This window comes from Neophocaena asiaeorientalis, unplaced genomic scaffold, assembly GCF_003031525.2.
Source record: "Neophocaena asiaeorientalis asiaeorientalis breed wild unplaced genomic scaffold, Neophocaena_asiaeorientalis_V1.1 scaffold51, whole genome shotgun sequence".
Classification (NCBI taxonomy): Eukaryota; Metazoa; Chordata; class Mammalia; order Artiodactyla; family Phocoenidae; genus Neophocaena; species Neophocaena asiaeorientalis.
This window is the reverse complement of record NW_020173335.1, coordinates 1,769,996-1,783,120: the sequence shown is the minus strand read 5'-3', so window position 1 is coordinate 1,783,120 and position 13,125 is coordinate 1,769,996. Positions and strand designations below refer to the sequence as shown.

At 36.3% G+C, this 13,125-nt stretch overlaps 1 protein-coding gene across 9 annotated transcripts in view; it reads right to left on the bottom strand.

Annotated features, from left to right (window-relative positions):
- Window positions 1-13,125, bottom strand: part of ATRX (ATRX chromatin remodeler) — a 236,711-nt gene that overhangs the window by 43,641 nt on the left and 179,945 nt on the right. The gene's annotated exons all lie outside the window — the stretch shown is intronic.

The following is a 13,125-nucleotide window of genomic DNA, read 5'->3' as shown; positions in this document are numbered from 1 at the left end:
ACTGCATCAAAATGAAGGGCACTGCCCAAGGAGCTGAGTGTAGTAGCGGAGACTGATATGCAATTACAATATAATGTAACAAATGTAAGAAGAGAAGTTAGATAGATGCTAGGTACTGAGGTAAGAAAAATATGATCAAGTAGACAGAGGGCACCAGGAAGAATGTATTCAAGAAAAAAAAAACTGATAGATAACCTGCTACGTTGGAACACAAGAATTTATATTTCTCGTTTTTCTAACATCTTTATTGGAATATAATAGCTTTACAAAGTTGTGTTAGTTGGTGCTGTGTAACAAAGTGAATCAGCTAAATGTACACATATATCTCCATATCCCCTCCCTCTTGCTTCTCCCTCCCACCCTCCCTATCCCACTCCTCTAGGTGGTCACAAAGCACCAAGGTGATCTCCTGGTGCTATACGGCTGCTTCCCACTAGCTATCTATTTTACATTTGGTAGTGTATATATGTCAATGCCACTCGCTCACTTCGTCTCAGCTTACCCTTCCCCCTCCCCGTGTCCTCAAGTCCATTCTCTACATCTGCATCTTTATTCCTGCCATGTCACTAAGTTCATCAGTACTGTTTTCTACATTCCATATATATATCTTAGCATACAGTATTTGTTTTTCTCTTTCTGACTTACTTCACTCTGTATGACAGACTCTAGATCAATCCACCTCATTATAAATAACTCAATTTCATTTCTTTTGATGGCTGCTAACATTCCATTGTGTATATGCGCCACATCTTCTCTATCCATTCATCTGTCGCTGGGCACTTATGTTGCTTCCATGTCCTGGCTACAGTAAACAGCGCTGAAATGAACATTGTGGTACATGACTCTTTTTGAATTATGGTTTTCTCAGGGTATATGCCTAGTAATGGGATTGTTGGGTCATACAGTAGTTCTACGTTTAGTTTCTTAAGGAACCTCCATACTGTTCTCCATAGTGGCTGTATCAATTTATATTCACACCAACAGTGCAAGAGGGTTCCCTTTTCTCCACACCCTCTCCAGCATTTACTGTTTGTAGATTTTTTGATGATGGCCATTCTGACTGGTGTGAGGTAATACCTCATTGTAGTTTTGACTTGCATTTCTCTAATGATTAGTGATGTTGAGCATCCTTTCATGTGCTTTTTGGCAATCTGTATATCTTCTTTGGAGAAATGGTTATTTAGGTCTTCTGCCCATTTTTGGATTGGGCTGTTTTTTTGATATTGAGCTGCATAAGCTGCTTATAAATTTTGGAGATTAGTCCTTTGTCAGTTGCTTCATTTGCAAATATTTTCTCCCATTCTGAGGGTTGACTTTTTGACTTGTTTATGGTTTCCTTTGATGTGCAAAGATTTTAAATTTCATTAGGTCCCATTTGTTTATTTCCATGTCTCTAGGAGGTGGGTCAAAAAGGATCTTGCTGTGATTTATGTCATACAGTGTTCTGCCTATGTTTTCCCCTAAGAGTTTTATAGTGTCTGGCCTTACATTTAGCTCTTTAATCCATGGTGAGTTTAATTTTTGTGTATGGTGATAGGAAGTGTTCTAATTTCATTCTTTTACATGTAGCTGTCCAGTTTTCCCCAAACCACTTATTGAAGAGGCTGTCTTTTCTCCATTGTATATTCTGGCCTCCTTTATCAAAGATAACGTGACCATATGTGCGTGGGTTTACCCCTGGGCTTTCTATCCTGTTCCATTGATCCATATGTCTGTTTTTGTGTCAGTACCATACTGTCTTGATTACTGTAGCTTTGTAGTACAGTCTGAAGTCAGAGAGCCTGATTCCTCCAGCTCCGTTTCTCTTTCTCAAGATTGTTTTGGCTATTCGGTGTCTTTTGTGTTTCCAAAAAAATTGTGAAATTTTTTGTTCTAGTTCTGTGAAAAATGCCATTGGTAGTCTGAAAGGGATTGCACAAATCTGTAGATTGCTTTGGATTATATACTCATTTTCACAATGTTGATTCTTCCAATCCAAGAACGTGGTATATCTCTCCATCTGTTTGTATCATCTTTAATTTCTTTCATCAGTGTCTTATAGTTTTCTGTCTTATAGTTTTCTGCTACAGGTCTTTTTTCTCCTTAGGTAGGTTTATTCCTAGGTGTTTTACTCTTTTGGTTGCAATGGTAAATGGGAATGTTTCCTTAATTTCACTTTCAGATATTTCATCATTAATGTATAGGAATGCCAGAGATTTCCGTGCATTAATTTTGTATCCTGCTACTTTACCAAATTCGTTGATTAGCTCTAGATTTCTGGTAGCATATTTCGGATTCTCTATGTATAGTATCATGTCATCCGCAAACACTGAACAGTTTTACTTCTTCTTTTCCGATTTGGATTCCTTTTTTTTTTTTTTCTTCTCTGAATGCTGTGCCTAAAGCTTCCAAAACTATGTTAAATAAAAGTGGTGAGGATGGGCAACTTTGTCTTGTTCCTGATCTTAGTGGAAATGGTTTCAGTTTTTCACCATTGAGAACGATGTTGGCCCTGGGTCTGTCATACATGGCCTTTACTATGTTGAGGTAGGATCCCTCTATGCCTACTTTCTGGAGAGTTTTTATGATAAATAGGTGTTGAATTTTGCAGAAAGCTTTTTCTGCATCTATTGAGATGATCATATGGTTTTTATCCTTCAATTTGTTAATATGGTGTATCACAATGATTGAGTTGCATATATTGAAGAATCTTTGCATTCCTGGGATAAACCCCACTTGATCATGGTGTATGATCCTTTTAATGTGCTGCTGGAATCTGTTTGCTAGTATTTTGTTGAGAATTTTTGCATCTATGTTCATTAGCGATACTGGCCTGTAGTTTTCTTTTTTTGTGACGTCTTTGTCTGGTATTGGTATCAGGGTGATGGTGGCCTCCTCAAACGCATTTGGGACTGTTCCTCTCTCTGCTATATTTTGGAAGAGTTTGAAAAGGATAGGTGTTATCTCTTCTCTAAATGTTTGAGAGAATTCGCCTGTGAAGCCATCTGGTCCTGGGCTTTTGTTTGTTGCAAGATTTTTAATCACAGTCTCAATTTCAGTGCTTGTGATTCGTCTGTTTATACTTCCTATTTCTTCCTGGGTCAGTCTCAGAAGGTTGTGCTTTCCTTAGAATTTGTCTGTTTCTTCCAGGTTGTCCATTTTATTGGCATATAGTTGCTTGCAGTAATCTCTCATGATCCTTCGTATTTCTGCAGTGTCATTGTGACTTCTCCTTCTCACTTCTAATCCTGTTGATTTGAGTCTTCTCCCTTTTTTTCTTGATGAGTCTGGCTAATGGTTTGTCAATCTGTTTAGCTTCTCAAACAACTACCTTTTAGTTTTATTTATCTTTGCTGCTGTTTCCTTCATTTCTTTTTCATTTATTTCTGATCTGATTTTTATGATTTCTTTCCTTCTGATAACTTTGGGTTTTTCTTGTTCTTCTTTCTCTAATTGCTTTAGGTGTACGGTTAGGTTATTTATTTGAGATGTTTCTTGTTTCTTGAGGTAGGATTGTATTGCTATAAACTTCACTCTTAGAACTGCTTTTGCTGCATCCCATAGGTGTTGGGTCAACGTGTTTTCATTGCCATTTGTTTCTAGGTACTTTCTGATTTCCTCTTTGATTTTTTCAGTGATCTCTTGGTTATTTAGTAGTGTACTGTTTAGCCTCCAGGCGTTTGTATTTTTTCCAGTTTTTTCCCTATAATTGATACCTAATCTCATAGCGTGGTGGTTGGAAAAGATACTTTATATGATTTCAATTTTCTTAAATTTACCAAGGCTAGATTTGTGCCCCAAGATATGGTCTATCCTGGAGAATGTTCCATGCGCACTTGAGAAGAAGATGTATTCTGTTCTTTTGGGGTGGAATGTCCTATAAATATCAATTAAGTCCATCTTGTTTAATGTATCATTTAAAGCTTGTGTTTTGTTATTGATTTTCATTTTGGATGATCTATCCATTGGTGAAAGTGGGGTGTTAAAGTCCCCTACTATGATTGTGTTACTGTCGATTTCCCGATTTATGTCCGTTAGCATCTGCCTTATGTATTGAGATGCTCCTATGCTGGGTGCATAAATATTTACAATTGTTATATCTTATTCTTGGATTGATCCCTTGATCATTATGTAGTGTCCTTTTTGTCTCTTGTAGTAGTCTTTATTTTAAAGTCTATTTTGTCTCATATGAGAATTGTTACTCCAGCTTTCTTGTGATTTCCATTTGCATGGAATATCTTTTTCCATACCCTCATTTTCAGTCTGTATGTGTCCCTAGGTCTGAAGTGGGTCTCTTGTAGATAGCATATATATGGGTCTTGTTTTTTAATCCATTCAGCCAGTCTATGTCCTTTGGTGGGAGCATTTAATCCATTTACATTTAAGATAATTACCAATATGTATGTTCCTATTACCATTTTCTTAATTGTTTTCGGTTTGTTATTGTAGGTCTTTTCCTTCTCTTATGTTTCCTGCCTAGGGAAGTTCCTTTAGCATTTGTTGTAAAGCTGGTTTGGTGGTGCTGAACTCTCTCAGCTTTTGCTTGTCTGTAAAGGTTTTAATTTCTCTGTCAAATCTGAATGAGATCCTTGCTGGGTAGAGTAATCCTGGTTGTAGGTTTTTCCCTCTCATCACTTTAAATATGTCCTGCCAGTCCCTTCTGGCTTGCAGAGTTTCTGCTGAAAGATCAGCTGTTAACCTTACAGGCATTCCCATTTATGTTATTTGTTGCTTTTCCCTTGCTGCTTTTAAGATTTTTTCTTTGTATTTAATTTTTGATAGTTTGATTAATATGTGTCTTGGCGTATTTCTCCTTGGATTTATCCTGCATTGGACTCCCTGCACTTCCTCGACTTGATTGACAATTTCCTTTCCCATATTAGGGAAGTTTTCAACTATAATCTCGCCAAATATTTTCTCAGTCCCTTTCTTTTTCTCTTCTTCTTCTGGGACCCCTATAATTTGAATGTTGGTATATTTAATGTTATCCCAGAGGTCTCTGAGACTGTTCTCAATTCTTTTCATTCCTTTTTTCTTTTTCAATTTATTTATTTTTGGCTGCATCGGGTCTTCATTGCAGTGTGTGGGCTTCTCATTGAGGTGGCTTCTCTTGTTGTGGAACACGGGCTCTAGGCACACAGGCTTCAGTAGTTGTGGCTTGCGGGCTCTAGAGCGCAGGCTCAGTAGTTGTGGCCCACGGGCTTAGTTGCTCCGTGGCCTGTGGGATCTTCCCAGACCAGGGCTCAACCCATGTCCCCTGCATTGGCAGGTGGATTCTTAACCGCTGCGCCAAAAGCAAAGCCCCATTCTTTTTTTCTTTATTCTGATCTGCAGTAGTTATTACCACTATTTTATCTTCCAGGTCACTTATCTGCTCTTCTGCCTCAGTTATCCTGCTATTGATTCCTTCTAGAGAATTTTTAATTTCATTTATTGTGTTGTTCATCATTGTTTGTTTGCTCTTTAGTTTTTCTACGTCCTTGTTAAACGTTTCTTGTATTTTCTCATTCTGTTTCCCAGATTTTGGATCATCCTTCCTATCATTACTCTGAATTCTTTTTCAGGTAGACTGCCTATTTCCTCTTCATTTGTTTGGTCTGGTGGGTTTTTACCTTGCTCCTTCACCTGATGCATATTTCTCTGTCATCTCTAACTAACTATGTTTGGGGTCTCCTTTTTGAAGGCTGCAGGTGCATAGTTCCTGTTGTTTTTGGTGTCTGTCCCCAGTGGCTACGGTTGGTTCAGTGGCTTGTGTAGGCTGCCTGGTGGAGGGGACTGGTGCCTGTGTTCCGGTGAATGAGGCTGGATCTTGTCTTTCTGGTGGGCAGGACTGTGTCTGGTGGTGTGTTTTGGGGTGTCTGTGACCTTATTATGATTTTAGGCAGCCTCTCTGCTAATGGGTGGGGCTGTGTTCCTGTCTTTCTAGTTATTTGGAATGCAGTGTCCAGCACTGGAGCTTGCTGGTTGCTGAGTGGAGCTGGGTCTTAGCGTTGAGATGGAGATCTCTGGGAGAGCTCTCACCGATTCATATTATGTGGGGCTGGGAGGTCTCTTGTGGTCCAATGTCCTGAACTTGGCTCTCCCACCTCAGAGGCACAGGCCTGACACCCAGCCGGGGCACGAAGACCCTGTCAGCCACACAGCTTTTTTCTCTTTTCCTTTGTGCTTCGTCTAGTTTCACTTGCTCGTAGACTGTGGCGTGCAGAAGCCTTGCCCTGGGTGCTGCAGACCAGAGTTCCTAGTGCGAAAATCTGAACAGAAGTTCTTAATTTTAATGAAGCTCACCTTATCAATCTTTCCTTTTATTGTTAGTAGTTTGTGTGCCCTGTTTATGAAAAATTTCCCACTACAGATCAGGAGAATACTCCATGCTGTTTGCCTTCTAAAACCTTTATGTTTTAGCTTCAACACTGACATCTATGAGCTACTGTGAATTAGTTATCAGGAAAATACAGATTAAGACTATGAAGCCTTATTGCTACATATCTATGACAACGGCTTAAAGAAACAGACATCAGGGGCTTCCCTGGTGGCGCAGTGGTTGGGAGTCCACCTGCCGATGCGGGAGACACAGGTTCGTGCCCCAGTCAGGGAGGATCCCACATGCCGCAGAGCGGCTGGGCCCATGAGCCATGGCCACTGAGCCTGCGCGTCCAGAGCCTGTGCTCCGCAATGGGAGAGGCCACAACAGTGAGAGGCCCACGTACCGCAAAAAAAAAAAAAAAAAGAAAGAAAAACAGACATCATCAATTGATAGTGAGGACAGATAACAAATGAAACAGGTACTCTACTAGCTGGAGTGCAAATTGGTACTACCATTTTGGAAAAATGTTTTGGCAGTGTAAGCTAAAGCTGAATATGCACATACCTATTATGTAGCAATCCCACTTCTAGACATACATACACAACACAAGCACATGCATATGTTTACTCTAAGACAGATATAATTCTTTAAAAGTGTAATGTTGGGACTTCCAATTCTGGAAAGATGGAACAGACATGCTGTTCCCTATTCCTCACCATAAGTACAGCTAAAATGCCTGGATATTATATATAAAGTGAACATAAGATTTTTCTGAAAAGTGAGGAGAAGGAAGCATACTGGCTTGGGACCTAAGACAGAACATGGCAGTGAGTTCCACAGGCTTTCTTTTTGCCTCATATATTCCAGACTGAGTGTTGAAGAGCCCAGCAATCTGGAAATATCAGTGCGTGCTGTCAAAATAAATCTCCAAGAAAAGTCTTCTCTCTCTAGCAAAAGGACCAAATGAAAGGCAGACTAGTAAGACAGAGAGCTTTAAAACAACAACCGTTTGACTCCAGTCAAATGGTACAGAAAAAATGCAGTGTACCTCCACTCCTGTCACTAAAGGCTGAGTGGGAAGCCCAAACTTCTACCCTCATGTAGTTGTAACAAGGCATACTGCCAGACAGTGCTGTCAGATAAGTTTGAGTTAACCAAGTCCTCCCACCAGCCCAGCAGTGTCAGATAAGACCACACAGGGATCCAGGATATCCACCCCCACCCAGTGGTTATAAGAAAAATCCTCTCCCCCACTACTGGGTTGGTATCAAAGGAGGTCTATTGGAGAATCAGGAGTTATAACACAACCCATACAGAAGAACAAAATGGAAATTTTAGAACTGAAAAGTACAGTAACAAAAAACTCAATAGACAGGCTCAACAGTAGAATGTAGAGAAGATTCAATGAACTTTGAAAACAGAAGAACAGAAATGACCCAATCTGAATAACAAAAATCAAAAAAAAAAAAAGAAAAGAAAGAAATAACAGAGACTCTGGGACCTATAGGACTATAATAAAGATCTAACAGTCTTGTCATCAGAGTCCTAAAAGGAGAAGAGAAAAAAAGAACAGGCTATAAAGGTATTCAAAGAAATAACAGCTGAAAATTACCAAAATTTAGCAAGAAACACAAACGTAGAAATTTAAGAAGCTGAATGAAACACAACGTAAAACCAAAGAAATCCATGCCAGGACACACCACAGTCAAACTTCTAAAATCTAAGATAAAGAAAAACTCTTGAAAGAAGTGAGAGAGAAACAAGACCTTAATGACAGGAGAAAAAGCCAATTTGAAAAACAGCAGGTTTTTTAAAAATTAAAATATATCTGACATAATAACTTTGTATAAAATTAAGGTATACAACATGTTAATTTCATACATTTATATATTGTAATATGATTGCCATTGTAGTGACAATTAGATTCCGAGGTTACATAATTATTTCTTTTTAGTGGTTGGAATAATTAAGTTCTAGCCTCTTAGCAACTTTGATGATTATAATAAAATATTCTCTGTATCACTAATTAGTTCAGCCACTATGGAAAACAACATGGAGGTTCCTCAAAAAATTAAAAATAGAACTACCACATTATCCAGCAATTCCACTTCTGGGTATATATGCAAAAGAAATTAATACACGATGTCAAAGAAATACCTGCACAGTCATGTTTACTGCAGCATTATTCACAACAGCCAAGATACCAAAACAACCTAAGTGCCCATCAGTGGATGAATGAATGAAAAAGATGTGGGATATATATTCCATGGAATATTATTCAGCCAAGAAGGATATCTTGCCATATGTGACAACAGATAAACCATGAGTACATTATGCTAAGTGAGATAAGTGAGACAAAGACAAGGATTTTATGGTATCACTTACATGTAGAATCTAAAAAAGCCAAACTTGTAAAAATAGCCAGTTTTAAGAAATCATGGAGGCTAGGAGGAAGTGGCACATTTTTCAAGTGCTAAAAGAAGAGAACTGCCAACTCAGAATTCTATACCCAGTTAAGATATTCTTCAAAAATGATGGGAAAATCAACAAATTGTCAAATGAGGGTAATCAGAAAATTTGTTGCCAGTAGATCTGCCCTAAAAGAATGGCTAAAGGAAGTTCTCTTCTTTTTTTTTTTTTAAAAAGGAAATTATAAAAGAAATATGAAACATTAGGAAGGAGGAAACAAAAATGAAAAGAACAAAAATTATGAGTGAATAAAATAGATTTTCCTTCTCTTAAGTTTTCTAAATTATATTTGATGGTTGAAGAAAAAATTATTATGGTTCCTAATCTATTTATGTAAAGAAAACATTTAAGATAATTATAAAGGGAAAAAAAGGAGCAAAGGTTTCTACACTTCAATCAAAATGGTAAAATGATGACACCAGTAGACTATGATCAGTTATGTACGTATAATACTTAGAACAACCACTATAAAAGTTATACAAAGATACACTAAAAAACATTATAGAGGAATCAAAATGGAATTCCAGAAATTGTAAAAGTAACCCACAGGAAGGGTAGGAAAAGAAATCAGAAGCAAAAGAAAACAGAATGAAATAGAACAAACTGAACAAAAACTAAAATGGCAGCCTCAGGCTCTGTATTAAATGTACATGGTTGTACACCTGAAACTAATATAATGTTATATGCCAATTATACCTCAGTAAAAAAAATTGTAAATGGTCTATATGCACCATTTAAAAGAAAGAGATTAACAGAATGGGTAAAAAAAAAAATAACGCAACCATACGCTGTCTACAAGAAACTCACAAAATAGGTAGGTTGAAAGTAAAAGGATGAAAAAAGATATAACAAGTAAACATCAATCAAAATAAAGGAGTGGCTATATTAGCATGAAATAAAGTATGTTTCAGACCAAAGAAAATTATAAGTAATAGTGAGGGACATAAATGTGTATACAGTAAACAACAGAGCTGAAAATATGAGAAGTAAAAACCTTGAGAAACAGACAAATCCACAATTATAGTTGGAGGTTTCAAACCTCCTCTCTCAAAAATCAATAACCAACTGGACATAAAGAAGAATACAACCACCCCATTAAATAACAGGATCTGATCAACATTTATAGGAAACTCTGGTCAACAACTGCAAAAAATGCATTGTTTTCAAGGGCCCATGTATGATATACCAAGATGTTCTATATCTTGATCCATTAAACAAAAAATAACAAAGTTAAAAACTGAAATCATAGAGTATATTCTCTGAACAGAACTGAATCAAACTAGAAATCAATAACAGAAAAATAATAGAAATCTCCAAATGCTTGGAAGTTAACAGTATACTTCTAGCTATGACTCAAAATAGAAGTCTCAAAAGAAAAAATACACTGAACTGAATGGAAATGAAAATAAAACACATCAAAATTTGTATGCCAGCTAAAGCAGTGCTGAAAGGGAAATTTACAGCACTAAATGCTTATATTAGAAAAGAGGAAAAGTCTTAAATGAGTAATTTGAGGTTCCACCTCAAGGAAGTAGAAAACGAGCAAACTAAGTCAAAACAAGTTGAAACTGAAAACAGAAAGAAAAAATAGAGAAAATCAATTAAATAAAAAGCTGGTTCTTTGAAAAGATCAATAAAATTGACAAACCTCTAGCAAGACTGACAAAAACAAGAGAATACACAATTACCAATACCATGAATGAAACAGAAGCTATCACTATAGATCCTAAAGCCATCAAAAGGATAATAAGGGAATGCTATGAGCAGTTCTATACATAAATTTGAAATGAACCAATTCCTCAAAAAACACAAACTATCACAACTCATTCAATATGAAATAGATAATTTGAATAGTCCTATAACAATTAAGGAAATTGAATTAATGATTTAAAAACTCACAAAAAAAGAAATTTCCAAGGTCTGAAAGTTTCACTGGCAAATTCTACCAAAAATTTAAGATTAATTAACACAAATTCTACACATCTCTTTCAGAAAACAGAAGGGGGAACACTTCTCAACACATTTTATGAGGCCAATACCATCCTGATACCAAAATTAGACAAAGACAGTATAAAAACAACTGGATACAGACCAATATCTCATAAATATTCCCCAACAAAATATCAGCAAATAGAAGCCAGCACTATGTAAAAAGAATTATACATCATGACCAAATGGGTTTTATTCCAGGGATGCAAGGATGTTCAGCTTGAAAATCAAGCTATGTAATATACCATGTTAACAGGCTAAAGGAAAAAAAAATATTTATCAAATTAAATGAGAAAGAAAAAGCATGTGACAAAATTATACATCCATTCATAGTAAAAACTCTTAGCAAACTACGAATAGAGATGAATAGCAGGGAACTTCAACTTAATAAAGAGTATCTACAAAAAATCTACAGCTATATCACAGTTATCAACACTGAATGCTCTTCTCTTAAGATCAAGAAGGCAAGGATATCCACTCTCATCACTGCTATTCAACATGTTACTGAAGTTCTAGCCAGTGCAACAAGGCAAGAAAAGGAAACAAACTACATTCAGATCGGAAAGGAAGAAATAAAACTATCCTTACTTGCAGATGACATAATGGTCTAGGAGAAAATCTCAAGGAATCTATAAAACAAACTCCTAGAACAAATAAATGAGTTCAGCAAGATCACAGGTAAAACATCAACACAAAAATCAACTGCATTTCTACATACTACCAACGAACATGTGAAAAGTAAAATTAAAAATACAATATCACTTACAATTCCCCAAAAATGAAATATTTAAGTGTAAATCTAACAAAACATATATAGGACTTACATGCTGAAAATTATAAAACAGTGATTAAAAACATCAAAGATCTACATAAACAGAGATACTATGTTCATGGGAGACTCAATATAGTAAAGATATCAATTCTCCCCAAACTGATGACAGGTGTAATGCAATTTCTAATAATTCTTGCAAGATTTTTATAGATTAGACAAGAGGATTTATATATAAAGTTTATATATAAAGGCAAAGATATTAGACTAGCTAAAACAACTTGGAAAAAGTAGAATAAAGTGGGAGATATTGACTTGATACTAAGGCCTATTACATAGCTACAATAATCAAGACTATGTGGTAATGGCAGAAGGACAGATATATGGACCAATGGACTAGAACCAAAAAATAGTCCCACAGAAGTATAGCCAAATGATTTTTCACAAAAATGCAAAAGCAATTTGGTAGAGAAAGGATGGCTTTTTCAACAAATGGTGCTGGAGCAATTGGACATCCACAGGCAAAAAAAAAAGAAAGAAAAAGAAAAGTGAACTCAACCGAAATCTCACATCTTATACAAAAATTAATTTAAAATGTACCTTACACTTAAATATAAAAGGTAAAGCCATAAACCTTTTAGAAAATAACATAGGAGAAAATCTTCAGGACCTAGGGCTTAGGGAACAATTCTTAGACTTGACAACAAAAGCATGACTAAAACAAAAACTGACAAACTAGATTTCACCAAAATTAAAAAGTTTTGCTCTGTGAAAGACCTTGTGAAGGAAATGAAAAGACAACCCATAGACTGGGAGAAAATATTTGCAAACCACATATGAAAAATTACTCATACCTAAATTATACAAAGGATTTTCAACATTCAACAATAAAAAAGCAAACAATCCAGTTAGAAAATGGGCAAAAGATGTGAAGAAACATTTCACCAAAGAGCATATACAGATGATAAATAAACACATGAAAAAAATGTTCAAAATAACCAGCCACCAGGGAAATGCAAATTAAGACCACAAGATACCACTACACACCTATGAAAACAGCCAAGATAAAAAACAGTGATAAAATCAAACGTTGGTGAGGATGCAGAGAAACTTGATCTCTCACACTTTACTGAAGGGAAGGTAAAACGGTGCAGCCACTCTGTAAAACAGTTTGGTAGTTTCTTAAAAAATGAAATAATCACTTACCGTGTAAACTAGAAATCGCACTCCTGGGCATTTATCCTAGAGAAATGAAAACTTAGGTCCACACAAAACCTGTACACAATGTTCATAGCAGCTTTATTTGTAATAGCCAAACCTGGAAATGAACAAAATGCCCTGCAGTAGACATTCAGTTTGTATTATACAAGCTGGTACATCCAATCCATTGAATACGACTATGTAGTAAAAAGGAATGAACTATTGATATACACAACAACTTGAATGAAACTAAAGGGCATTATGCTGAGTGAAAAAGGCCAATCTCAAATGGTCACATATACTATGATATAATTTATATAACAGTCTTGATATGACAATTATAAAGATGGAGAACAAATGAGTTATTGCCAGGAGTTAGGGATTGTGGCAACGTTGGTGGTCAGGATGGGTATGA